At 39.3% G+C, this 27,516-nt stretch overlaps 1 protein-coding gene and 1 long non-coding RNA gene across 8 annotated transcripts in view; one reads left to right on the top strand and one right to left on the bottom strand.

Annotated features, from left to right (window-relative positions):
- Positions 1-19,533, bottom strand: part of LOC140505937 (uncharacterized) — a 28,793-nt gene extending 9,260 nt beyond the window's left edge. Inside the window, exon 1 of the long non-coding RNA XR_011967711.1 lies at positions 19,168-19,533. This is a non-coding gene — a long non-coding RNA (uncharacterized lncRNA). The remainder of the gene's footprint in view (positions 1-19,167) is intronic.
- The window catches only part of SESTD1 (SEC14 and spectrin domain containing 1), a 148,899-nt gene continuing 129,452 nt past the window's right edge, over positions 8,070-27,516 (top strand). For 2 of the 7 annotated variants that reach the window (XM_072612524.1, XM_072612518.1), the window contains exon 1: positions 8,499-8,697. The gene's annotated coding sequence lies outside the window, so the exon portion shown is untranslated. Of the gene's footprint in view, positions 8,698-9,782; positions 9,841-19,539; positions 19,784-27,516 lie in introns of those variants that run through there. The other 5 variants (XM_072612522.1, XM_072612520.1, XM_072612523.1 and 2 more) reach the window with 4 other exon arrangements.

Below are 27,516 nucleotides of genomic sequence, written 5' to 3'. Positions count from 1 at the left end.
TATGGGTAAAATGGAAGCCAAACCATGTTTCAAAGGTTGTGGAAATTATAGCACATGAGAAAAATAATAAAGATAATATAAATAAATAAAGATAATATACATAAGATAATATAAATAAAGATAAAGATAATAAACTGTTGTTTATTCAGGAGATGTTTACCAAATTGTGCCCTTACATCATATATTCTACTGTGAATGAGGCTACAATAGTGGGTTCATGGACCCCAGAAGCATGGCTGACTCTTTGCCTACCCTGCTTCTGGTTATTGTCTCCTTGCTTCTTTTTGGCTTTTTGTCTGTTAAATTTGTTTGCTGGATGTGTTTCCTACAGTCTTAGTACCCTTCACCTGCAGATCCCTGATTGCTTAAGCTGGATGTCACCCCCTGTCCATGACTGTGAAGTGTCACCCCTGAACGTGGCATCTACCAATCTCCAGATGCCAGCTAAAGCACTGACCTCTCGAATAGGACCTCTTGGCACAGCAATAGCTATAAATCCAATTTCAGCAGGAAGCAGCTAAAGAAGAAGAGATCTTTGTCCCTTATCCTAACATTTTAGGCCCCATTCATTCTAAGAGGGAATGATGGGTTGCTTGTCCTCAAGCCCCACCCTAAGATATTGTTTTATGTGCTTATTTTGTATGATCCCTATTACAATTCTGCTGATACCAGTTGCCCCACCAACCTAAGTAATGGATACAAAAGATTTTAGGATTGAATGTGATGATAATTTAAATGGGAAGTCTTTTCCTTTCATTAATAGAAGCTTACTAAATGGGTGGAACAGCAAGGGTGGAATAGAACAGGGAGGAAGTTGGTGAGAGCAGTTAGAGCAGAAGGAGGAGAGGACACAGGCAAGGAGACAGTAGGCTAGTGAGTGTTTGTGGGAAGGCTTGGGCATGGCTTTGTCACCTGTAGTGCTAATGTGTATTGACTTCTTGGTTACTATGACAGCTTTGGCTTTCTGGTGTCTGAATAAATGTTTTTCTTCTTCCTTCTCTATGGAGAGTCTGTATACTTTGTGATTCAGAGCTACGCTGGTATATTCATCATCACTGTTGGTGCTGTGAATATTGCCTTGGCAATACAACATGTCACCCAACTCGAAGGTGGCCTAGCGCTACCAGACCTTAAACTGTACTATAAAGCAGCAATTATCAAAACCACTTGGTATTGGCTAAGAAACAGAGAGGTAGACAAGTGGAATAGACTTGGCACTCAAGATGCAGTAGGCAAGGAATATAGCAACCTTCTGTTTGATAAACCCAAGGACCCCAGCTTCTGGGATAAGAACTCATTGTTTGACAAAAATTGCTGGGAAAACTGGATAACAGTGTGGCGGAAATTAGGCATAGACCCATACCTGACACCGTACACAAGAATAAAGTCCAAATGGGTACATGATTTAGGTATAAAGATTGATACCATGAATAAACTGGAGAAGCAAGGAATAGTGTATTTATCAGATCTATGGAGAAGGGAAGAATTCTTTACTAAAGGAGAGATAGAATGCATTATGAAATGCAAAATGGATAACTTTGAGTACATTAAACTGAGAAGTTTTTGCACAACCAAACCCAATGCAACCAAAATCCGGAGGGATGTAGTAAATTGGGAAAAAATTTTTACAGCTAAGCTCGGGGATAAAGGCCTCATTTCTAGAATATATAGAGAACTGACCCAAATGTATAATCATACAAGTCATTCCCCAATTGATAAATGGTCAAAGGATATGAACAGGCAATTTTCAGAGGAAGAAATTAAAGCTATCTATAATCATATGAAAAAATGCTCTAAATCACTATTGGTTAGAGAGATGCAAATCAAAACAACTCTGAGGTACCACATCACACCTATAAGATTGGCAAACATGACAGAACAAGAAAATGATAAATGCTGGAGAGGATGTGGGAGAGTTGGAACACTAATTCATTGTTGGTGGAGCTGTGAGCGCATCCAACCATTCTGGAGAGCAATTTGGAACTATACCCAAAGGGCTACAAAAATGTGCATACCCTTTGACCCAGCAATATCGCTACTAGGACTATATCCCCAAGAGATCATAAAAATGGGAAAGGGTCCCACATGTACAAAAATATTTATAGCAGCACTCTATGTAGTTGCCAAAAACTGGAAGTCAAGGGGATGTCCATCAATTGGGGAATGGCTGAATAAATTATGGTATATGAATGTAATGGAGTACTATTGTGCCATAAGAAATGATAAACAAGAAGACTTCAGAGAGGCCTGGAAGGACTTATATGACCTGATGCTGAGTGAAAGGAGCAGAACCAGGAGAACTTTATGCACAGCAACAACCACAGTGTGTGAGAGTTTTTTCTGGTAGACTTAGATTTTTGTAATAACACAAGAACTTCTGAAAAAAAAAAAAAATCCCAATGGTGGACCTCAAGGCAAAATGCCTTCCACACTCAGAGAGAGAAATATGGAAGTCACTCACATAATGTAGCAGATCATGTTTGTGTATGTGTATCTGTTTGTGTATCATGTTCTGATTTGTTATACGGATTCTTTCATTTATCTTAGTCTGACTACATAGCATGACTATAGTGAAAATATACTCAATAGGAAAGTATATGTAGAATCTATACAGAATTGTATGCAGTCGTGGGGAGGGAGGGAGGTAGTGGGGGGTGGGTGGGAAGGGATAAAATCGCAATTGTATGGCAGTGATTGTTAAACATTAAAAAAATAAAAAAATTAATAAAAAAAAAAATAAAATAAAATAAACATGTCACCCAACTCTAACCTGTGGCTCCAAGAAGCTATAGTATACACAGCAGCCATACCTCAGTAAACCATTTCAACATACCAGCTAAAACAAGTTGAGGGCAACTGATAAGCCTTAAACCTTTTGGTGAGTTAGGGGGATGGCTACCCCAAGTATGTGAAGGCTTCCCATGGCAGAATGGGCAAAGGAAAACAATTTGTTCCAGTGGCCATGAAGGCCCTGAAATAGAAGCTATGTACGACTAAGAGCTTGGTCAGACATTGAAAAAACCAAGGTTATGCATTGCGTTCTAAGTAACATACACACACACATAGACACACACATACACCTGTCTAGGCCAATGTTTTTAATTTTCTAGAATGAAGATATCATAGGATTTTCAAATTATTGCTGGGCTATAGTTGTGTTTAACTTTTATTTTAGTAGTACAGGGTTCTTAATTTTTTGGGTAATAGATTCCTTTGATAGACTTGTGAATCCTATGGATCTCTTCTCAGAATTAAAGTTTGTTGTCTAACATTGAAGGAAATACTAAATTTCAATTAGAAGTTAGTGTAAATAAGGTGTGATATTTTTCCCCATCCAAGTTCATGGACTCCTTGAAATCTATCCATGTACCCCACGTTAAGAACCCCTAACCTAGAGAAATTTTTAATCTTAGCTAATTAATAGGAGAAATGAAACTATAATACAAGTCTTCTGCCTCCCAGTTCAGTGTTCTGCCATAACAGAGGTATTCTTTATTTAAGGAACTGGATGATCTGTTTTGAACTTAGTGGATGAGGGTATCAGTGTGTTATGTAAAATATTCAGTTATGCCACTATTCTGAGGATAATGATAAGAAAAGAATGTCAGGTAGTACAAAAGTTTTATTATGATAAACAAAGAATGTTAGGTAGTTCAGAGGGGAACATTAAATGTGTGGCACAATGGAATGAACACCATAATCCCTTTATTTATTTTTCCATCAACAAGCCCAGATCTGTGTTCACAGGTGCCTCTTTCAGGATCAGAGCTAATAACATCTCCTCTTTATATTTCTTTAGTTCCTTCCCCCTCTTCTACTCCCCCCCCCCCACAAAGGCATTACTTCTTTGTTTGGTTTGTTTTTTTTGTTCCATTCCCCTTCCCCCTTGCAAAGAGCTCGCAACCATAAAAGGCTTTTCTTTTAAAAGAGTTTATTACAGCACAGTAAAAGGAAAACATACTTAGGGCTAAAATGAAAAAGGGAAAAAATGATGATGTTAACAGAAGCCTGGCCATGAATAGCTGTCCTGCTCACAAGTATACTGAAACTCGTTTTTAATCTATCTTGGTTCTACCTTCTCTCTAGCCTAGCCAGACTGTCCTATCTTATAGATCTTCCTGAGTCCTTTCCCAGACATTCATTTCCCACTCTCACTCTCTCTCCCTCCCCTTCAACTTTCTGGAGCTGCTCTTTTTCAGAGAATAATAATATAAACTTCATAGAGTTGTTCAGAAGATCAAATGAGATCATGGAAAACACTGCATAAATGTTATTATATTAAACATCCTCCTGAATTAGAATAGGGGAGTCACAGTTCATAGATTTATAGCTAGAAAAGACCTTCGATTTCGTATAGTTCAAAGTCTTATTTACAGGTAAGGAACTTGAGGATAAGAGAAGTGATGGTATTTGTCCAATGTCATATAATGGCAGTAAGTAACAGAGCTCAGGGTTTGAACTAAGGTCCTTCAATTAGGGTTACTCACTGAAGCAACTAGAACGAAGACTTTGTGAAATCAAGGGAATTTAAAATAGGAAAGGATATTTGTTTATTTTTTCCTGCTATTTTAGTTATTCAATCTAGAATCTGCATTGGGGCAGCTAGGTGGCACAGTGATAGAGTGTTGACCTTGGAGTCAGGAAGATCTATCTTCCTGATTTCAAATCTGGCCTCAGACACTTACTAGCTGTGTGACCTTGGGCAAATTCATTTAACCCTCTTTGCCTCAGTTTCCTCATCTGTAAAATGAGCTGGAGAAGAAAACAGCAAACCACTCCAGTATCTTTGCCAAGGAAATCCCAAATGGGATTTCCCACAGAGAATTGGACATGACTGAAAAGTGACTGAATGACAACAAAAGAATCTGCACTAGAGAAGTGAGAAAGGAGGAAACCCACTCACAAACATGTGTCCTGCAAAGATTTATTAGGTGTTCTTTACAGCCAAGTGGAGATAGGGGTGCGATGATGCAGGATTCCAAATCTGCATCTAGTTTGGGCTGATGAATAGTGTGCCATTTCTCTAGATGACTTTCCGGGACAGGAAAATCCCATCTCTGACATGTATTGAAGTTGTTCCCTTCTTTGAGGGGGTTCCAGGATTGGTGACTGGGAAATCCAGATGTTATCAGTTACCACTACCTCAAAATCTGCCCTTTGGGGTTTTTGAGTACAATGATAGATAGAGGAGAATGAGAGTTTGAGATTTAAAATGGTTTCCAATTTACTCAAGGTTAGTTAACAATTGGGATATAGAAGATCTTGCGTGTCATACTATAAAATTGAGTGCTAAAGTGCACATTGGTATATTGTGTTGCTGAATTTTTGACTGGTATTTATTAAAAGTGGCTACAAACTTCCAGAATGAGGCCAGACCCAGATTAAAATGTAATGGAATGTTTTATATGTGTATATGTATGTATGTACACAGGCACGCACATACACACACACCTATTTGTGTCTAGTAGTAGCCATCTGGGGGAGACGGAAGAAAAAAGGAAAAAAAAGAAATTTATGTGATAATCTTTTTTTTTGATATTTTATTTTTTATTTAATTTTGTTTTCAGTTTTCTACAATCACTTCCATTTATCTTAGATTTTTTCCCCTCTCTTCCCCTCCTTACCCCCTCCCTCTCCGCTCCCTCCCCAGATGGCATGCAGTCTTATATAGGTTCTACACATACATTCCTGTTAAATACATTTTCACCTTAGTCATGTTTACATGATAATCTTGTATATTTGAAAGCAATAGCAAGTTGTGCATAGTGAATTTGTAGTTTCATGTGCAATCATCTTTTTATATTTTACTATGTTATGGAAGTGCTTATTTTACTCCATGTTAAAAATAAAATAAATTTTAAAAAAACTTTAGAAAATTAAAAATTTATATAAAACAAAAATGTAATTGGGAAATTTTTAACAAAGTAAATAAAAATACAACATAGATAATGTTACTTTGTCATTTTCTAAGTTAACATGTCTCTATTTGGTTTTGACATCACTGGTATAGAATACTGTACTAGGCTAGTGTGGGGAACACAAAGATGAATAGGACCCCTATGCTTAGTCTCTTATAGGTCACAGTCAAATAGAATGAGAGGAATCATATACAAATAACAGTAACATTAAATGAAACACGATGAGAGCAAAGTGCTACAGAACCTTGACTGGTTAGGTCAAGTAGGTTTCCTGGAGGCCGTGCCACCAGCTTGAATGCTAAGTAGAATATCAAATAGACAGAAAAGAAGGGAAGTCATTTCAGGCACTACTGGTCATGTACAAGGTTCACAAATTGCCCAGGGAATCCAGGTCAGAGGAAGGAGGAATAGTGGCTGTGCAGGCCTCATAAACCTGGTTCCAAGGCCTTGTGAAAACCATTCTCTTCTTTACACACCACATTTCCCCATTGATTCTGACAACCCTCTTCAGTCATATTTATTTCTTGCATAACTAAAATCCTCTCTTCCTGGAGGCCTAGCTGAGCTCAAAATAAATAACTAAATGTGCAGGAATCAATCAACATGTATTAAGCACCTACTATGTGCACTTTACTAAGTGCTGGGGGTATAAAAAAAAGGGGAAAAATGCCTTCAAGGAGCTCACAATCTAATTGGGGAGCTGAGAGATGAATTGTCTTGTGCATGGATCAGCAAGGGTGTCATTGTCAGTGGGTGGAATTGGGGAAAGGACTAAAGTATAAGAAGACTAGAAAGGCTGAAAGGGGCTAGGTTATGAAGGTCTGAACACCAGAGGATTTTGTATTAGATCCTGGGTGATTGGGAGTCACAGGAGTTTATTGAGTGGGGGAGAGGTGTGACATGGTCAAACATGTGCGCTAGGAAATTACTTTGGTGGTTGAATATAGGATGGATTACAGTGGGGGAGAGGGTTGAGGGAGACAGACCCACCAACAGGCTATTGTAATAGTCCAGACATGAGGTGATGAGAACCTGCCCCATGGTGGTCTCTGTGTTAGGGGAGAGAAGAAAGAGATAATGCAAGAAGTGAAATTGAAAGACTGGTAACAGTTTGGATATGTGGGAGTGAGAGCTAGGAGTTTAGGATGACATTCTAGGTTGCAAACCTGGGGGATTGAGAGGATGGTGTTTGTTGCCTTTGGCTGTAATAGGTAATTTTGGGGGTAGGTTTTAGGGGCAAAAATGAGTTTTGTTTTAACATTTCTACTGGGCTTCCAACTCAAGTTGTCTGAATGGGATGCAAGATGGGAAAATTTTTGAGGGACAGATATTGGGAGATCCTAATCAAGGGAAGGAACCAGCAGGGAACAGAAATTTCTTGGTGCTTGCCAGCATTGTCATCCTTGAAGGCTGAGGTGGTTGTGGTGAAGGGGGTAGTTTCCTCAGTAGGCTTAGATCCCTCAAGTGAGGTCCAGGGAGTTAAACTAGATATATTTGTAGCTTGGGGTGGAGCAGGAAGGAGAGGCTGGAGGAATGGGATTGGGAGATCAGTAGTACTGATGGGCTAGGATAAGGAAATTAAATTGGCAGGTTAAATTTATTAAAATATCTAATGGAATGGGATAAAAGTAACTTATTCACGGAGAAAAGGAATGTAATAGGTTTTAATGTAAGAAAATGGAACAAGGTCGGTAATGATGGGAGTGGAAGCAAGAGGGAAGAGGTAGCTCGTATACTGGAGTAATCAACAATTTATATTCAAAATGATTAACAGTTCGATGAGCACTGGGCTAGGAACAGGGTAAGAAGATTGTCCGCCTGGAATTACAATAGATTTTTGAGAATTCCATCATATATTGGTGGCATAGGATTTGGCTATACCCCCAAATAAGAAAACAAGCACTGAAATCAAGACTCTTCCATCCTCATTTCTTTCCCTTAAATTCTCTACTACCAATTACTCTCCCTCTCTGGGTCTGTTTCCTCATCTGTGAAATGAAAGAATTGAAGAGACCTTTTTTGTCCAATCCTAACAATCCCATTCATTAGTGCTACCTATTCCTCTCACAGGGTACTTGGTCTTAACCCAGGGAAGCTCAGGCGCTAAGTGTCTGCCATGCTCAGGAGACCCTAACAAGTGACCACAATCAGAGGGCTTAAGAAGAAGGACAGTAGCCTCTTCCAGATTTACAGATGGAAAGGACCTTGGAGGCCCCCTCCCCACTTTTTTTTCTTTTACAGATGAGGAATCAGAGGTGACTTGTCCAAGGTCCCCACACAAAGTCGGAGGTGGGGGAGTAGGTGGGGGAGAGGATAAGAACTAGAATTCGTGGTAGTTTGTAGGGTTTTGGAGCAGAGATGGCTCCGGAATGGACTAGGTCCCAGATCCTCGGAGCACCCCAATCCCCATGGCCCCTCCCCGTGATCTCTGGGGCCACATAGGAGGAAGGGGGAGGGGCCGGGTACTTCGCACACCACAGGGTTCAGGTTCGGGTCCCGGTCGTAGTGCGGGGGTGGGGTGGTGGAGGGGGCGCGCGGGGGGGGGGTGCGCGTGCTCGCGTGCCACGGTGGGGGAGGGGAGGGCGCGCGGGCGGGGTGTGAAGTGGGTCACTGGGCCGCCGCCGCCGCCCCCTGCCTGACGCACGGAGGGGCTGGGACAGCGATTGCCGGGAGTGACTGGAGCCGCCGCCGCCCGCCTGGGCCCGCCCGCCTCCCTCCCTCCCTTCCCCGCGTCCTTCAGAGCCGCGCTCCGCAGCCGCCCGCCGCCGGAGCCACCCAGGTGAGTGTGCGCCCCCCGCCCGGCCCCAGCCCCGGCCCCGGCTCTGGCCCCGGCGCGTGCAGGCCCCGAGGCCCGGGCCGGAGGGGAGAAGGACGCGCCGGGCCGGGCCGGGGCCGGGGGTCGCCCCCGCGGGGAAGGAGAGGAGCCGCTTGGGAGGACCGGCCCGGCCCGGCCCCGTAGACAAAGCACCGGGCAGCCCCCTCCCCAGCCCCGGACCTCCGTGCGTCCTAACGCGCCCCGTTTTCAAACGGAGAGAACCGGAAAGGAGGTTTTTTGGGAAAAGACAGTTTAACATTTCCAATCCAAAGGGCGGGGGGGCCGGGGGAGTAACAGGTCTGGACGGTGGCGCCCCCTCCCTCCTTTCCTCGGGTCGGGGTCTGCGGCGATTTCCCTCCCATCCCAGCCCCGGGGCTTCGCTTCCTTTGTGTAGCCCTGTACCGGACCTGCCCGGGGGTGGGGGTAGTACCGGCACGGGCTCCTCCACCCCCTCGCTCCCCGGGCCTGCACGATGGGAAGGTCCTTTCAGCTTTGGGAGAGCCACAAAAAGGAGGAAGATGGTGGTATCCTGCCGGAGGAGCCGCGTTTGGGTGTGTTTTTTTTTAAAAGACAGATTGGAGAGCCAAAGCCGGAGATAGCTAGCTAGCTGGATGGATGAATGGATGGAGATATCCTGAAATACTTTGGGTCTAGGCAACATATTGCCTAGACCCAAAGTATTTTAGGGTGTGTATATATGTATTGTAAATCTATATCTATATTTAAATCTGTCTATATCCACATTTTTAATCTACATAGAAATATCCATATGGATATAGGCAGATGCAGAGACATAAACATTCTCTATATCTGTCTGTATCCATATATCTATATCCATTTATAAAGAGAAATTGCATATACCGAAAGTATTTTAAGATATATATCTACATATTTACATCTGTCTGCCTCTATATTATATATTTCTGTCTATATCCATATATAAACGTATGGTGAAATTGAATCTCCCTAAAATATTTTAGGATATATACATATATATATTTTAAGAGATGTTATTATTAATTATTTTCTTTTGACTTCCTATTGTGTAGGTTTATTGGCCCTGTTTAGGATTGGCCCGATTTAAGTCACAATGGCGTTAGTGCTTTGGTATCCTTTTTGTTTTCTCCCTCACACAATCTCAATGAGATTGAAGTGCTTTCTAGCTACTCTGTAACTAGGGTTTGAAATTGACAGGTCACTTACTTTGTTAGCTTTTCTTTCTCATTACCAATCATATTGTTAAGTGGCAGCTACTAAGGTCTCACCTTAAAATTGGCATCCTGGAATTTCATTTACATCGAGAATATTAATTTTTTAGATGAAAAAGCCTTTTCTTTTTTTAAAGGAAAACTCTTACACCTAGTTGCCTTTACAACTCATTTTTGGAACAATACAAAATGAAAGGAACATATACTCCTGTTACCTCCTGTTCCCTCCCCTTCTCTTTCTCTCTCCCCCCCTCCTCCCCAGTAAAATACTTCATTGTTCTGGAACCAGGAAACCTGAATACTTTTAAGTGGATAAAAGCTGGTAACTGTTTTTGCCCTGTGACTAAATACAAAAATCCCAAAGGAAGTGGCAAGCACATGGTTACACACTTACTCAACATTACAGTATTTTCTTTTTGTGCCCAGAATACCAGGAAATAATTTTGCAGCATATGTTTATGCAGTAAACATGTTTATTCACTCATTTCTTAGACTAAAATTAACCTTCAAACAAGTACCTGTGAAAGCACAGACAGGAAGATTAATTAGTTGTTGTGGCATATTTTGAACTTGATCTACTTAACAGCCACGATCTAGAAGTAATGGGAGACATTTTAGAATAAGTGAAAGAAAAGTCAGAAGAGCTTAGAGGAGGGTTATGGAGGAGCATCTACAGTTTGTATGATTACTGGAAGGAACATAGTATTAACTCTGACCTAATTTTATAAATTAAAAAGAAACTCAGGCCCAGAGAGGTGGGGGTGACTAGCCTAGGGTCATACAGAGTCTAGTAAACTTGGAGAGTCTATACTGGAATCCAGGTCCTATTCCATTGCTGGTGTTTTCTGTACAAGTTAAGCTTGCTCAAAGCTACACTGGTATTAAGGACTAGGATTTAGGACTAGAAAGACTGACTACTGCTCCTAAACCAGTGTTCTTTGTACTTAAGTTTGTGGCATTTTAAATCACTATTCTTATTTCGTAGATGTCTGATAATTAAATGTCTGCTGTTCAGATAAACCGCTAAAACGTCACTCACTATTCCCAATTCATCTTTCACAAACATTAAGGGACTCTTTGAGGTGAGCACCTTCTTTATCTCTTTTCCATTGACCCTGAAGAAACTTAAAGCTGACAAAGCAGACTTTAAAAACATCTAAGTCAAAAAATAAGCCCAACTTGAAACACGTTACTTTTACTTCAGTATTAACTTACAACTGAATGTTTTTATTTTTATTAGTGTTAACTTTTGTTTTTATAGTAGGAGTCAGGAAGACCTGAGTTCAAATCCTGCCTCTGACAATTTTAATAGCTGTGTGGACTGGCCAGATTCTTAGCTTCCCTGTTTAAGTTTCCTCATCTGCAAATTGAGGAGATTGGGCAAGATGACCTCCAAGGGATTTTTTTTCAGCTTTAAATCTATAATCAGATGGTCCTGTAGGGCTGCTAGGTGGTGCAGTGGATAGAGCACCAGTGCAGAAGTCAGGAGGACCGGAGTTAAAATCTCACCTCAGACACTTCACACTCACTAGCTATGTGACCTGGGGCAAGTCACTTAGCCCCAACTGCCTCATCCTGGGTCATCTTCAGTCATCCTGATGAATATCTGGTCACTGGACTCAGATGGCTGTGGAGGAGAAGTGAGGCTGGTGACCTGCACAGCCCTCCCTCACTCAAAATAAAGTCAAGTGCCAGTTATGTCATTATTTCTCTGATGGCATGGTCTTCTTTGGCAATGAAGGACAAATACACAGATGGTCCTGTGGTCTATAGCATTTACTATCATCTACAACCATTCAAGTATCCACTATGTGCTCGAGTCTTCATAATAACCAAGAGAGAAGTTCAGGGCAGGTTTCACATATGAAGAAATAGGCATATGGAATTTAGATGAAGGGCGCAAGTCAGACCTTGGTCTCTTTTCCCCAAATTTATTTTCTTCTGCTCACTGACATCATGAAATTTTGCATTTTCACATTCTACGAAAAAACCCTGATTTTTCCTGTTGAAAATACATATGTTTTGTTTAAAAATGCTGCTGTTAATAATGTTACCATATTTCAAACAAAAACATAGTTCATTTAATAATCATGGGCAAAATATTTTTCCCATTTCATATGTAATGAGTATCACCTAGCTTCTATTCTTGTGAATAGAATCCAATCCAATTACAAATAAGTGCCTATTATAAGCAAGGTGCTCATGTAACATGAGTTCTATATTGGCAATGCAGTCATAAAAATTAAAAACAGTTACTTCCCTCAAAGAGCTTGTAATCTTCTGAGAATAGAATGCTTTCTGAGGCACTGGCACACAGATTTAAAAAAAAGTCAGGGTCGCAGTGTTATCTATAAAGTAAAATCCTCAGTTTGAAAGTCTTTTGATCACTTCCAACAATTACAAACATATGAGATGATCCTATTTGTTGAGAGCTTAAAGGAAATCAAGATGCTCCAGAAGTTTATCAGATTTGGGGAGGGAAACAAATTAAATAGGCACAAATAATAGTGTTTTTGATTTTTATTATAGCATCATGGGAATCTGCTTCTTGAAAGGGACTCTATTGACTAAAAGCAGATAATTATATCCTGTTAATCTAGAATGTAGCAAATAGGAAGAAGGGCTAAGAAAGAAAGCATTGGGCTTTGGTGAATGTGAAAGATCCGTTTTAGTTTTGCAGGCCAGATTTAATTCGTTTTGAGTGGGTGTAATGAACATTTATGCTATGTATACAATTTCTGGCACTGTGATACTTGTTTACTTAGTTGGTTCTCATTACTTGTTTTATATTAGTTCACCAAGACATTGTTTTTGTGTCCTATTGCCATTTCACAAGTACAGTAATTTGGGGTTCAACAATATTCTATTGTAATTTCTTTTGATTTTTGCCTGAACAGATTTATTCTTCAGTTTTGGTTGCCTGTTCTGATGGTCTAGTAAAAAAAAAAAAGGAGGAGGAAGATAGTAACCATGAAATAAAATATAAGTTTGGTTTGGCAGAGGTTTTGTCTACCCTTGGTAGACAGCTGGAAGGTACAGTTCTCCTGCAGTGAGCCATTTGCAGAGTCTGCAGAATCCTGTAAAGGCCTGGGGAAAAGAAATCTTTATTACAATTTATTGTTTTATGCAGGACCTGCAGGGTCATAAAAAAATGAACCTGCTTTTGCGAGTTGGTTAGTGAAGAGCTATTGATTGTGTTCGCCAAGGGTTTGTATATATTCTTCCTCTGACAGGACTTATAACAGCAATTATTTTATAAAGTTTCATTTTGGCTTTTATGAAAGATCCAGTAATATTGATTCTATTCTTTTGGATGCCATATGCATAAGATAATAGTGAAATCCTAAAAATGAAATGCTGTTGAATCATGGTCTAGAAAGTCTACAGCAGAGGCTTTTAACCGTTTTTTTTTTTTTTTTTTGCTTTGGGTGTTGGAACACTTTGACAGTTTGGTGAAATCTGTGCATATCTTCTCAGAATCATTTTTAAATAATTGCAGAAATCTTAAATTTTAGTTAGAGGTTAGTGAAAATAAAGACGTGAATTCTCCCCATCCAAGTTTATCAGCCCTTAGAAATTTATCTGTGAATGCCTTGGGGTTCTGTAGTTACGTTAAGGACCTCTGACTTAGGAGTATCTACTGATGCTTCATTTTGATTTCAGTCTCTATGTAGTAGGAATTAGTATTGTCATGATAGATAAATTATAATGAGAGATATATCATACTCTACGGTTTTCAATACTTGAATTTAGTCCTCAACGTTTATCCAGTGTCTCTGTGTGAAGTAATTTAATAGGTCTTACTGAGGGATCTGAAAGAAGTTGTGATTGAGCCTTAGAAAGCATACCTACATATACAGTGTATGTAGAAGGAGCAACAATAGAAGCATCTTTTTTTATATAGTGGTGCTTGCAAATTAATACAGTGGAGACTAAGTCCATAGATGTCATGTGCTATAATGGGGATGATTTTTTAAATGTTAAACATAAAGGCACAAGCTTTGTCAGCTCTTGTTGAATTTGAAAGGCTTCCAGTGACTCTTATCTGTCTACTGCCCTCACTGGGTTCAAAAATGTTCATCTCCAGAAGGTTGGTCATTAAGTGTTAATTTTTTTGGCTATAGCAATTTCTGTAACAGTAGCCTATAAACTTGGTGAATACAGGACTATATAATTTCTACTGTCTACTCAGGGACTAGCACATTACATTGGTAATATTGGGCCATTAATAGCTATTTGTTGAATTGAAGGTAACATTTTCATTTTGTATGGACAAGATATAGAGACTAGATAGTATAATTAGGTGGCTTCAGAACTGATTGAATGGCCAGACCCAAAGAATAATTACTAGTGAATAGTTCAATATTAATTTGGAAGGAGGTCTCTAATACAGCCCCTAGCGATCTGCTTTTGGCCTTATGTTGTTTACCATAAAGACATAGGTGACATGTTTATGTAATTTATGGATAGCACCAAGTTGAGATAGATTGTTAACAACATTAGAGGACAGAATCAGGATATCAAAAAATCATGACCAGTTAGAACATTAGGTCAAATCTAATAAAATGAAATTGAATGAGAAAATACCTATAAAATCCTATGTTTGGTTTTTAAAAAATGAGCTTCACATGTGTAAGGTGAGGTAAAGGTGGCCAGATGAATTTATCTAACTAGAAATTCACCATTAATGTTATCATCCAACTTAATACTACCCAAGGCTTAACACTTTGCTGTTACTTATTCTTCTTTAGCCTTCTAGCTTTCTATCTCAAATATTTATAGCATCATGCTTAAATATTTCTACACAGTTCATGTCACGTTCAGTTGTGTCTGACTCCCTGTTTTACAGATGAGGAAACCAAGGCAAATGAAATTAAGTGACTTGCTTAGGGTCACACATTTACCAAGTGTCTAAAGTTGGATTTGAATCAGGTCTTCTTGACCTGAGTCACTGCTTCCCCACCTAGCTGCCTTATGTCACAGTTATTACCTTCAGTTTTGGGAGCTAACAATATAGTTGTGGCCCTTAGGAATGCCTGTAACAGGCTCCCTATCAGTATATTTTGGTTTTAGTTTTTCTTCATTCACAACTGGCTTTCTGAATAATTGTCTTTAGGTTTTGCTTAATCATATTTCTCTGTTTATGAATCTAAAGAGATTCTCTGGGCCTATCACATTAATCCAGACAACTCAGCCTGGCATTTATTTGGTTCCTTCTACCTTTCCACACTAATCTGTCTTTACTTCCTAATAGGGTTGCTTCTACTCTAAGCTCCTTACTTTTTCTACATGTGACTGTCGCTAAATCTTCTATCTTTGCCTCTGCTCATATCCTTCAGTCTTTTTTACTTCCAGTTCATGTTCTTTATATCTCTCAAGATTAGGGTTAAAAGATAAGATGTTGGTGAAATTGAGGGGACAAGAGAGAACCTGAAGTGAGGGGAAATATTGGACGTAGGCTTTGAATAATAATTTTGATACTATTCAGTAGAGAATCATTGTGTAGACCCTTGAATTGTGATGAGATGAAAACATTGTTTTAGAAAACAGATATAAGAGAGGGTCATAGATTTGAGTTGGAAGGCCATCTAGATCAGTCTGCTCATTTTACAGATGAGTTAACTGAGGCCAGGAGAAGATAAGTGACTTTCTCAAGATCACAGATGTAGTAACTGACTGAAGTTGGATTTGGACCCAGGGCTAAATCCAGTGTTCTTTTTCTGTTCCTCTGTACCATACAAGACCAGGGGAGCAGGAGAAGCAGAGAAACCAGAATGAGGTGTTAACCAGTTTCAGAAGTGGGATGTCAAGTCCTTCACTTCAGAAATGCAGTGAATTCTATTGGAAAAGCATTTATCGAACACCTACCATATGTTAGAGGATATGCTTCTTGTTGTGAATCCAAAAAGGAAGTAATTTCTGCCTTCAAGGCAAGTACTTTCTATTGATGGAGAAAGGGATGTACATGGATACATAATTACAAAATATGTACAAAGTAAAAAGCCTCTACTTCTCCAGCATGAAAGGACTGAAGAGTATGAGCAGAGGCAAAGATACAAGATTTAGCTACAAATCATATGTAGAAAAACTAAGGAACTTACAGTAGAAGGAACCCTATTAGGAAATAAAGACAGATTAGTGTGGAAAGGTGGAAGGAACCAAATAAATGTCGGGCTGAGTTGTTTGGATTAATGTGATAGGCCAAGAGAATCTCTAGGTTCATAAGCAAAAAAATATGACATTTCATATTTCAGAAGTAGAAAATACCCAACAACTGGCAACATCAAGGAAGACTTCTAGGAAGTGGCACTTCTCTGTACATAGGAGGGCTCCCAGAAGTGGAGATGTGGAAGGAGAGCATTCTAGTCATGAGAGGATGGCCTGTCTGAGGATACAATGTGGGAGATGAATTGTCAGTGTATGGGAAACAGCAAGTAGTCCAGTCTGAAGGGAACATTGAGTGTCAGAGGCACATCCTTCCCTTCTTGACTACTAAGTATGGGCCTATGCTAAGACTTGGTTTAGGGTTTTCTTCTTTTTCTAGATATTCTTATCTCTGTGCAGATGACTTTGTATATCCAGCCCTAATCTCACTTCCAGTTAGAAAATACTGTTTGTTAGACCCAAACTCACTGTGTCCAAAACAGAACTGCACTGTTTCCCAAATCCCATCCTTTCTCTAAACCTCTCCATATTTGTTGACATCATGACCATCTTTCCAATCACCCAAGTTTCTAAACTTGCAACCTTTCTTGAATTTTTCCCACCCTCAACACACAGTTATTTGTGAAGTTTTATTGCTTCCACCTCTATATCTCTCTGATTTGTTTCCTTCTCTACTCATGTGTCTTCCATCCTAGTTTAGGCCCTCACCACCTCTGATTTGGACTTTTCCATAGCCTCCCAATTGGCCTTTCTGTTTCTACCCTGTCCCCTCTCTTAATGAGTCCTCCACACAGTTGCCATATTGATATTCTTAAAACAGATCTGACCATGTCACCTTCATACTAAAAAATCATCAATGGCTCCCTATTGTTTTTTGGATAAAATACAAAATCCTTAGTTTGATTATCAAAGCCCACTCCCATCTGGAAGTCCGTTCGTGTAATTTTTTAAAGTTGTTGGCAGACAGCCCTGCTGAATGAACAACATACTGGAGACATAGAATATGCATGCTGTTAAGAACATGCTGTAATTAATGAAAACTTAAAATTAAGTTTTCCTGTTTAATGAAGGTTCATTATAGTGTGGTGGAATTAGAAGTGTATATGAAGTATATGTGTATGTGGAGACAGATGGCCTTGGTTCAGATATCTGTGTGACTCTAGACAAGTTACTTAAATTCTCTGAAGCTCAGTTTCTTTGTCTGTAAAATTAGGTAGACTAGATAATCTAATTCTAAGTTTGTGGTCCTTAGATATACTTGATCATTATTGTTCTTGGTTGCAGTTAGGCACTATGGAATTCAGTTCACATAAATGAGTGTAATTAGTATTACTTTTACGTGGCAAATTCAGCTTTTTTTAACTTTCCTTTTCTGTTTGTTCTCTAGTATCTATAATTAGCAACAGTGCTGACAGTTTTTTTGTGATTCCATGAACAGATGATAATAACTTAGATTTATATGGTACTTTATGTACATAGTCTCCTTTAATCCCTATAACCATTTTGTGAGATAAAGACCATTAGCCCCATTTTTCCAATGAGGGACCTAATGCTTGTAGAGGTTAAAGGACTTTCCCATAGCGACATAGCTAGTAAGTTTCTGGAGCAGGATTCAAGTCCAGGTTTTTCCTGACTCCCATGGGAGTCCAGTATTCTACACTACACTGAACTTTTTTCTCATAAGGATGATATGTTTCATTACTTGTGTACCTTGGGTATGTTACTAAACCTCATGGGGCTCTGTTTCCTCGTTTGTAAAATGAAAAGATGTTTTCTGAGGTCTCATCTAGCTCCGGACCTATTGTCCTATGATTATCTTTAACATATTTGTAAAGAAATTGCTCCCTGGATTGTATGCCCTACAGGGAGCCAAGAGGAACAAGTCCTGAGGTGGAGGCAGGGATTGGATCCTTACGCAGTGATTCATGCTCTTGGTGTTCATTCTCTTGGTTCTTACTGTGGTTGTTAATTGTGCTTGGCCAGTGTAGGGTGCATGGGGCAGGGGTGGGGAGGAGGAGAAGCTTACCTGGGAACTGGTGGGGAGCTGACCTGGAATAAAGGCATGGAATGGAAGCCCAGGTCTCAAAGAGCCACTGTAAGTGGAGCCTTGTTCGATTAGGGAGAAGCTAGCTCAGCAAGAGGGAAGGAAAGAGTTAACTAGGGGCCAGAAAATGGAAATCTCCATATAAGGGTGAGGAAGTCCTGAAGGCTTAAGAAGCTAAGGGAGATATCTGGCTCTTGGATCTCTGGTGTCCTTGTGGGTATAGAAATCCCCTTTAACTTTGTAGCAACATACTCCCCAGCAGTTATTTCTCCCACTTCCTATAAGGGTAAGGTTTATTTCACTTTTTCTTTTGTCCCCAGTCCTCCAGGTAAGCCCTTAATGACTGTACCTTGATTGCCTGATTCCCACTCACTGCTTCACCCACAGCTCCACAGAAACCTTCTTTACTTTTGCTCCTAACCCCTGCCTTTTTCTTCCCCTTCCTTCTCCTCTCCCTCTCTCTGTGGTCTTCTGTCCCCTATCCCCTGCCTGCAGATCTGAGCTCCCTCCTGAGGATTTGAGGCAGCAGCAACTCTGGTCCATGATATAAGACTATCTGTGAACTCTGTGCTTTAAGAATGAAACCAAGATCATTTTGCAGGGCATTCCCTACTTCCCAACCCCAGCCCCACCCAGTTGGGATGGAGACCTAGGTATGAGTTGGTGGCACAGAGGAGAGGCTAATGGTGGGGTTGGATCTAGATCCCCTAACTTTAGAAAGCATAGTTTAGATTCAGAAATTGGAGGGAGGGGTTAGGAAGAGTTAAGGAACTGGAGCTGCAAGGGGAGAAGACCAGCACAAACATGCTCCTGTTTCTTTTGACCAAGTCCTTGAAAAGAGACAAGTAAATTTACATTTAATAACAATAATAATAGCATTTATATAGTGCTTTGAGGTTTGCACAGTGCTTTAGAAGTATTACTTCATTGACCATTCACAACAATCCAGGGAGGTAGGTGCTATTTTTATCCGCATTTTACAAATGAAGAAACTCAGGCTGAGAGTTTATGACTTACCTAGGGTTGTTGTTGTATGTTCTTCATTCTGGAAGAGGACCATGATGCTCTTCCAGAGCCGTATGAGTCTAGTGGCAAGATATAGAGCTTGGACAACTGGAGAAGGTCCTGGATGAAGTGGGAGACCTTGGCCCTTTTAAGCTTAGGTCTTTTAACAGGTCTCAGTTTGACTGAGGCAACACCCATTCAGTGATTAAGGTCGAAAATGGCCTCTTTACCTAGTTTAAAAAAAAGTCTGGGAGGGGAAGACCCTCTGGGTTTCTGGCACAAACTGAGACAGTTGCTGTTTACATTCACTCTGAGTCAAGTGGGACCCAAACAATGACCTAATGGACTTGGTGTGGGACTTATTGTTGACCAATCAATGACTTGCCCTGGTCCTCTGAGCCAGTTAAGTGTGTTTGAATCTCTGTCCATGGCGCTGCTTTGCTGTTGAGGGCTAGTTTTAGACATAGTATATTTATAGACTCAAAGAGAAGGTCTGTGGTGCTTTTAAAAAAATTGTCCCCACCATTTCTCTCTTTTCTTGTATAGAGCACTGTGTATATGGGCAAGTGTGTTGGATGTGGCTCCAGGAAAGGTCTGATTGAGTTTCAGTTCCATGGACACTTTGCAGGTGTGTAACAATGGGAAAATCACTGCACATCTTTCAGGCTTAGCTTTGTAATCTGCAAAATAGGGATAATTTAGAGATATCACCTATTGAAGGTGTATGGTGTCTTTGTAAACCTAATTTTTTGCCAAATTAGGTGAAAAGGGTACAATGTCTGGGAAAATGGAACGTTCTGTAAGGGTAGTAATAAAATGTCTTACTCTGTCATACATATTTTGCTGAAACAAAATTTTCCTCATTTTATATAGATATTTAGCATTGGTCCCAAGATGCAAATCCAGGTCTTCTGACTCCAAAGCCAATCTTCTTTTTGTCACCCCATTCTCCTTAAATAAAGAATGTTTGATTTAATAAAGGATGATAAGATCCTGCAGATGGTAGAAAGTTAGCAGTCACAGGACTCCTGGTGGAAAAGGGTAAAGAGGAAAGAGGGAAAACAGATCAGGATATCAGCAGGTTTCAAAAGCAAGTGTGTAAAACTAGTATTATAGCATTTGAGACTTTATCCACTCTTAACCACCTCATTCTACAGAGGAGGTAACCGAGACCCAGAGAGGTTGTGTAGACTCTCATATTTCTAGACTACCAGCTGAGTGCTTGTTCTACATTTCACAATGTTGCCACAACTTTGGCTTCTCTTCTGCTTGGGGACAGATAGGCGCTGTGCACAAAAGTAATTGCTATACTTGGCACTTTGGTGGAAACTGTATGAGGGAGACTCAACTAAAATAAGGCTTAGGAAAGCCTCACTTTTTTCTTTTTAAGGTTTCTTTGTAACCTTTACTACTGAAGAAGTACTTACTGTGATTTACAGACTCAACCCTACTTTAAGATAAGAGATTAAACAGAGTAGTAGATGCTTTCAGGCAATTGAATTGAATAGATTATACCACTTTGGCAATAAATTTAGCTCTAAATTTTTCTGGTGGTGAAAGCCAAAGTAGAGAATAAATTGGGTTATGTTGTTTTCATTGTCTCACAAAAAAAAAGCAATCTTTGTTCAAAAGTATCTCTCCTACATTATTCCAGTTAAGGGTAACTTTTGTTTAACCAGTTTTTTAAGAGCTAAATGCTATACAACCTGGAAAAGCTTAAACCTATTAACGGTTTATACCTCAGCATACTTAGATTTAATCTGATGATAACTTCTTTTCATATTACCTAATTGAAATAATTTATTAAAGAAGTAAAGTTTTATTATAAGGGTGAAGAAGAGTTTGGAGTACTTTGACTAAGGTAGGCATTTGTGAAGTACTATAGGGGATTTTGGTTAGCTTGTTCCTCATAAATGATTTGGGAAAAGGAATAGGATGTACCCAGAAGTGGGAGAGTGACTGGAATAGATACACGTGTGCTAAAGACAGATTACTTACTTTATAATTTTGCCTAGTCTCTGCTGATAAACTTCTCATGACTGAAAATTTCATCATCCACCAGAACACAGTTCCATGCAGGGTATAAAATGTAAATGCCTGTTATTATTAACAAAGTGATGAGTTTGGTCTTAACGGATACAGGGTAAAGGAAAAGGGGGAGATAAATCAGACTATACTGAATGAGCAAGACTGAATGAACCCAGGGCTATGTGCCTGGTGGGGAAATGGAAGGGTCATGTTGCCATTTTCAGTAGTACAAAATTTTGCCTTTTTGCAGAGGAAAATGATGATGATAGTAATGATAACGGACTTTTATATGGTAATTTACATACTTTTTCTCATTTGAGCTTCAACAACTTCTTAGCCTGTTCTGTGCCTCAGTGTCCTCATCTGTACACTGAGAGCTATATTTGTATTACCCATATCATAGGGATATTGGTTTATAAATCTTAAAATCCTATAAAAATTTGAGTTGCTGTTGTGATTGATTGACTTCCAGAAGGCTTGAGTGTAGCAGAGGAGTGATAATAATGTTAATCTTGGACTCAGAAGACTTGGGTTGAAGAGCTGGCTTTGAAACTCAGTATTTAACAAGCAGTGAAAGAAGAGAAAGTAGTACAGGAGACAAAGAACATGAGAGAATAGGAGAGCCAGATAAAGTGGTCAAGATGAATAAAAATAGGGATACCAATGCTGGAAGTGCTTGATGGTCCTTAAAAACTGAAATAGTCAACAGAGGAGAAGTGTGTCATTTCTTTCCTAGGATCTCTTTAGTTCACTTGTCTTTGATGGTTTGGTTTTGATTTTGGCTCAGCAGCAAAGCAAAGGACTGGATAATTGAAATTCTTTTTGCCTCTGGGATTCTGTGATTGAATATGGCAGAATTACAGGACTTGACTCCCTTCCTGATATTTACAACCTCCCTTTGATATTGAGCAGGTTACTTAACCTAAGTCTCAGTGTTTCTGTTGGTAAGATGAAGGGGTTGGACTAAATTAACCTTTTTTAGTTACATCTCCAACTGATTACACGTTCCTCAATCACCATATTTCTTTTACCTTTGGAAAGATTTTCTCTATGGTTGTAAAATTTATAGTTTTAAACACCAGAACTTTGAGTTTAATGTTTTCTTTATCAAAAAGATATTATGTATCTGAATAGCTTCCTGAATTGTTGGTAATGCAGATGATGAAATATTATCCTGTTGGTTTTAGGGGGCAAATAGAAATTTTTTGTAATTAATTAATAGAATTACATGTTAATGCTGAATAAAATTTATTTCTTTGCAAAATAACTTTGTAGCCTGAAAGCCAGTGGTATAATTATAGTCAAATAAAATTAATGACTAATTTCTAGTTATCATACTTCAGAAACCCAAGTATAAGAATTTGTCCCAGTCATCCATACAGTAAAAACCACATGGAAGAAGACTATATTACCTAGATTAGAAGTATCAGACTCACTCTGGCAAAACTGTGGAGTGTGAACCAAATTAAATTATAATTGGGAAATACTTAGTAAAATAAATAAAAATGCAGCACAACATAATGTTAACTTGTGGTTTTCTAAGTCAGTCTGTGGATCTGTAGGGATGTATTTCTACTCATCACTCAATAATCAATCAAAAAACATTTCTGAAGAGCCTATACAGTTGCAGGCACTGTACTAAATGTTATTTGAATTTGACACCATTTGCTTAAACTGTGACACACAGTTGATAGGACAGTTTATAGAGAGTTTGTCTGTCACTAGATATAGCTGGGTCAGATAGTACAAATGAACAGTGTACACCCAAAATTAAAAAAGAAGAGAGTGGATTAGATTACCTTCTGGGAATTAAAGAGTTCCTTTAATGACTCCAGACTTCTTCCTGAAGCAAAGGCCTATCTTTATGGATGTTGTATGGCTGTGACTCATACAACACTGCAGTCTCTAGAGAACTGAAATTCAGTGTCCCAGAGAGGGCAATGAAGTGGAAAGCACAGTGGGAGTGAGTCAGCTACAACATAGGACAGGACTCTGATGGGTGTCCCCTCTGGCTAGAATGCTGTCCTTCCGCTTCTACTTCATCTATAGTCTCTAGATCCATTCAACCTTCTGCTTAGTTGTTATAAGGCCTTTCCTCATCCCTTTATTTATTTCTACTTCACCTCCCACCCCAGTTACTTTGTATTTAAAGTGTATATGTGTAATGGATACATATAGTATTTACTTATTTAGTAGACTTAAACTCCTTTAGGACAGACAGTTCATTTTTGGTTATATATCCCTAGTACCTAGCATAGTGCTGGAACATAGTAGATTATTCTTCTGGTGTCCTTAAAATGTGGGGAACATTGATGTAGAGATCCTCTGTAGTAAACAAACATAAGGTAAAGTAAGTCACAGAATATAGGCAGGAATGGATGGCTTGTAAAGCTACATCACTGGATGGAGCATCTAAACTCATGAATTCACAGATCTTTTTGAATAGAGTGTGTGTGTGTGTGTGTGTATGTGTGTGTGTGTGTGTGTGTGTGTGTGTGTGTATGTGTATGTGTGTGTGTATTATTCTAATAAATGGCTCAAGGATGCAATGGGAATTTGGCCTAAACCTAAAGTGATTGCGGCAATAAAGGAATGGTGAGTGGCCCTATTGTACTACTGTGGAAAATCTTGCCTTTCTGGTTACAGTTCTTCGGCAGTTTTCTTGCCAGGCAGGATGAAGGGCCCTTTTTTGGCCTTATTGCTTAGTTTAATAGCACAAAATTTTTTAATTCATTTGACACACCTTGATATTATTTGATGATTTGGGGGAGGAAAAACTTTTAAAAACCATTCATTCTAACAATTCTAGTAATAATCTTAAACATTACAGACTGTAATGCCATTTTAGTTTGTTCTTAGGTAAAATATAGGTTTTTGTTCTCTGTTTTTCACAAATTAGCTAGCTTATGAATATTGTGATATATGGTGATCAGTGATTTGCAAATAAATCACAGTAAAATGTTGTTCTTTTAGACACTTAAGAGTAGGTTTTCCATTTTTATTTAAATACATTTAATTCATAGTATCATAGGTCCTCAGAATTATAAGAGATCTTAAATGTAGAGCCAAATCAAGACATTGAGCCTTTAGCGCATTTGTGTCAACTTATCACGTAATAAATACCTTTGTGCTTTAGTGAGTTGAATTTTCTGATGGTAAAAATATGTGCATTTATCAAAAGTAATATTAAACTGTCCCTTGTTGCAGTTTGCCTATCTTAATCTCTGACTCTGCTTCCTTGTTATTTTTCTTGCCCCAACCTAACTACAAAAGCTTTTTTGTTTTCTATAAATTTTTTTTTGTAAGCCTAAGTCATTCTATGTTTCAGTCCCCTGTCACTATTAATGTAGGACTAGAATACACTTTTGTATTTGCCCTCAGTTTTGTGTCCTTGCTTCCTTCTTTTGTGCATATCTTTTTAAAATCTGAGATCATCTGAGGACTCCCTAGGAGCTCTGTCTGTAGATGCCTCTTCTCTCCCTCAAAAGGATTGGTTGTGATCTTGCTGTTAGAATTTTCCTCGTTACTCAGTTTTTTAGAGGGTTGGGCAGTATGATCAAAATTCTCTGAACTTGTAAAAATTTTCTCTTCCAAAGTTGTAGGGTACTTGTCAGATTATCTATGCCATTGCCTTCCTTGGCTGTTAGAAAATTTAATATGACAAGGTCACTTTTTCCCAAGGTTGTACTTTTCACTTTATCTTCACTTTATCTTCCTTTCTTTTAGTCAGAATCAGGTTCAGAATAACAGTCACTTCCTCTTTTATCTAAAGGATGCTTTATTGTATTTCTGACCCTTCCAGGGCTGGGGCAAGGACTTGGGCCAGGGCCAACACCATGCCAGGAGTCATAATTGAGAACTCTTCAAAGCATGGACTGCAATGTTGGCAGGACATCTGACTGTGGGCAGGAGCAGTTAACAATAGTGCCATCATCAGAACAGGTAGTACTAGCTAACAAACAACTAAGGACTAGATGTAAGAGGAAAACAGGGTTCAGAAGTACGTTAGTGGTACGGTAACATTGGTATACAAGGGCAAAAGAGAAAATGTTCTAAGGTCAGGAAAGGAAGCAGATATCCTAACATATTGAAGGTCCTATAAAGTAGTATGTTTCCAATTTTATTTGGCCACTGCTGTGAAACTCAGCCTTTATTGAACCTCCTCCCATCTGTTACCACAGGGTTACCACCTCTGTTTGTCTCCTCAGGTTTGTGGATTCATGAAGACACAGGTGCGTGTCTTCATAAAATAGTGCCTTATTTTGGTTCACATTTTTCATTAGAATTCAGAAACCTGGATTTAGGTCTTAATCTTTAGAATTATGGTTGAGTATTAGAAGGGACCTTGGAGGCCATCTCTTTCAACCATTACCTGAAAAGGTATTCCCTCTACAACATTTTGGATATGGGATCACCCAGCTTTGCTTAAAAACCTAGTGAAGCTAAACTCAACAACTTCCTGAAGCAGTCCATTTGGATGACTGATTCTTAGAAAGTTTTTTCCTTACATCAATTCTCAATTTGCCTTTCTGAAATCTCTACCTTATTGGTACTAGTTCTGACTTGGGGCATAGCAGCTCTGGTGTAAGGGCTTGCCAATTCCTTTTAAGTGATGCTCATCTGCCTATGGTGTTTACCTTTTACCCAACTCTCCTCTATGGATCCAAGAAGCTGTATTGTAGCATGTGCAGTAAGCACACCCCAGTAAACCGTCTTGGCAGATGGGCTAAAACCAGATTGAGGGTAACCAACAGGCTTTAAATCTGTTGGGGAATTAGGGGGGTGTCTACCCCAAGCATGTGAAGACTTCCTCTGGTGGAATGGGTGGGTGTTCCAATAGGAAATAAAGACAGCTGAAGCAGGTGCTATGGAGCACTTAGACTTTGGTCAGACATTGAAGATGTCAGGGTCATTCATTGAATCCCACGCCATCGCTGATTGTCTTAATTTTTCTCCTATGGCCAAATTTCCAAGACTCTGAAAAAGAGTGAAACTGATGACTTTTTGTAATTCTGCCTCACTTAAGTCATTTAACCCTCCTTAGTCCTCTTTGAAAATGGAGGAAGCACAACAGTGGCAGTTTGAAGTTGTGAGACAAGCAGCACAAGTTAACTCTTCCATTCCCATATCCTTCCTTCCTCCCTTCCTTCCTTCCTCCCTTTGTCCCTTCCTTCCTTCCTTCCTCCCTTCGTCCCTTCCTTCCTTCCTTCCTCCCTTTGTCCCTTCCTCCCTTCCTTATCTCCCTTCCCCATACTGTCCCCTTCCCTGATCTTCCTCAGACTGTATAACCCAAGGTCTTTCAGCCAATCCGAATTTAATATAAACTCAAGTCTTTTCTCCTTCTTAGATATTCTCTTCAGCTTCAGCTTATCAGTGTCCTTCCCCAAGTGTTGCACCCAGACCTGGAAATGATACTTTAGATGCAGTCTAACTAGGGCAGAGGAAGGCAGAACTGAGCCCTCCCTCCTTCAGAACACTGTGCTTCTCCCAATACAGCCTGAGGCTGCATTGCCTTTTTTTGACTGCCCTATTACACTCAATTTCTTTTGAGTTTACACTCTGTAAAACTCCCAGATCTTTTTGATATAGGATATTTGTTTAGTCATATTTTCTCTGTCTTGTATAGAGAGAATTGTCAAAAAAAAAACTTTAATTGTTGTTTTTGTAAAATTTGTAAGTCCAAATAAATTTTAATGGGAAGGAGATATTTGCCTGATATTTGCCTCAATAGTCAATTCAACAAACATAAATATTAATTGAATAGCTATTATGTGCAAGGTATAAAAGATAAAAATGTGTCTCCCAGGCTTAAATCTCATGTTGTGAGACTTATACAAAGGTATATTTGTATACAAATGTATACAAATAATATATATACAAATAAATTATAGTAGTAGAGTGTGAAAGTATCTTGGAGGTGCAGAAAATGTGCTATGACAATTTAAAATCAGGAGAGACCATCTCTGGCCTGTGGGAGCAAGAAGGAGGCATTAGAAGATGTAGTATTTGAGCTGGACCTTTAAGAATAAACAGTATTTCCTCTGGTAGAGTTGTGAGGAGGACCTTGCAGATGTAAGGAAAGGCAGCAGTAATGGAATAAAGGGGAGGAGAGAGCTTGTAACATCTGGTGTGGAGCTTAGTACTTAAGAAAACGAATACGATGTATAAGTTTTTAAAAAGTTTTTGAAGGATAAAATTGTTTGTGATATTAATGTCTCTGAGTCTCTAAACAACATCTACTTCTTCCTTCAAGGTTCTAATATTTTATTGTTTATTACAACCCTTCCACATTTTAGTTTAATGAAATGTTATGGGCAAAAACATTTATAACCT

The sequence above is a fragment of the Notamacropus eugenii genome, chromosome 5 (assembly GCF_028372415.1).
Source record: "Notamacropus eugenii isolate mMacEug1 chromosome 5, mMacEug1.pri_v2, whole genome shotgun sequence".
NCBI classification, from domain to species: domain Eukaryota; kingdom Metazoa; phylum Chordata; class Mammalia; order Diprotodontia; family Macropodidae; genus Notamacropus; species Notamacropus eugenii.
This window is presented reverse-complemented; position numbering and strand designations above follow the sequence as displayed.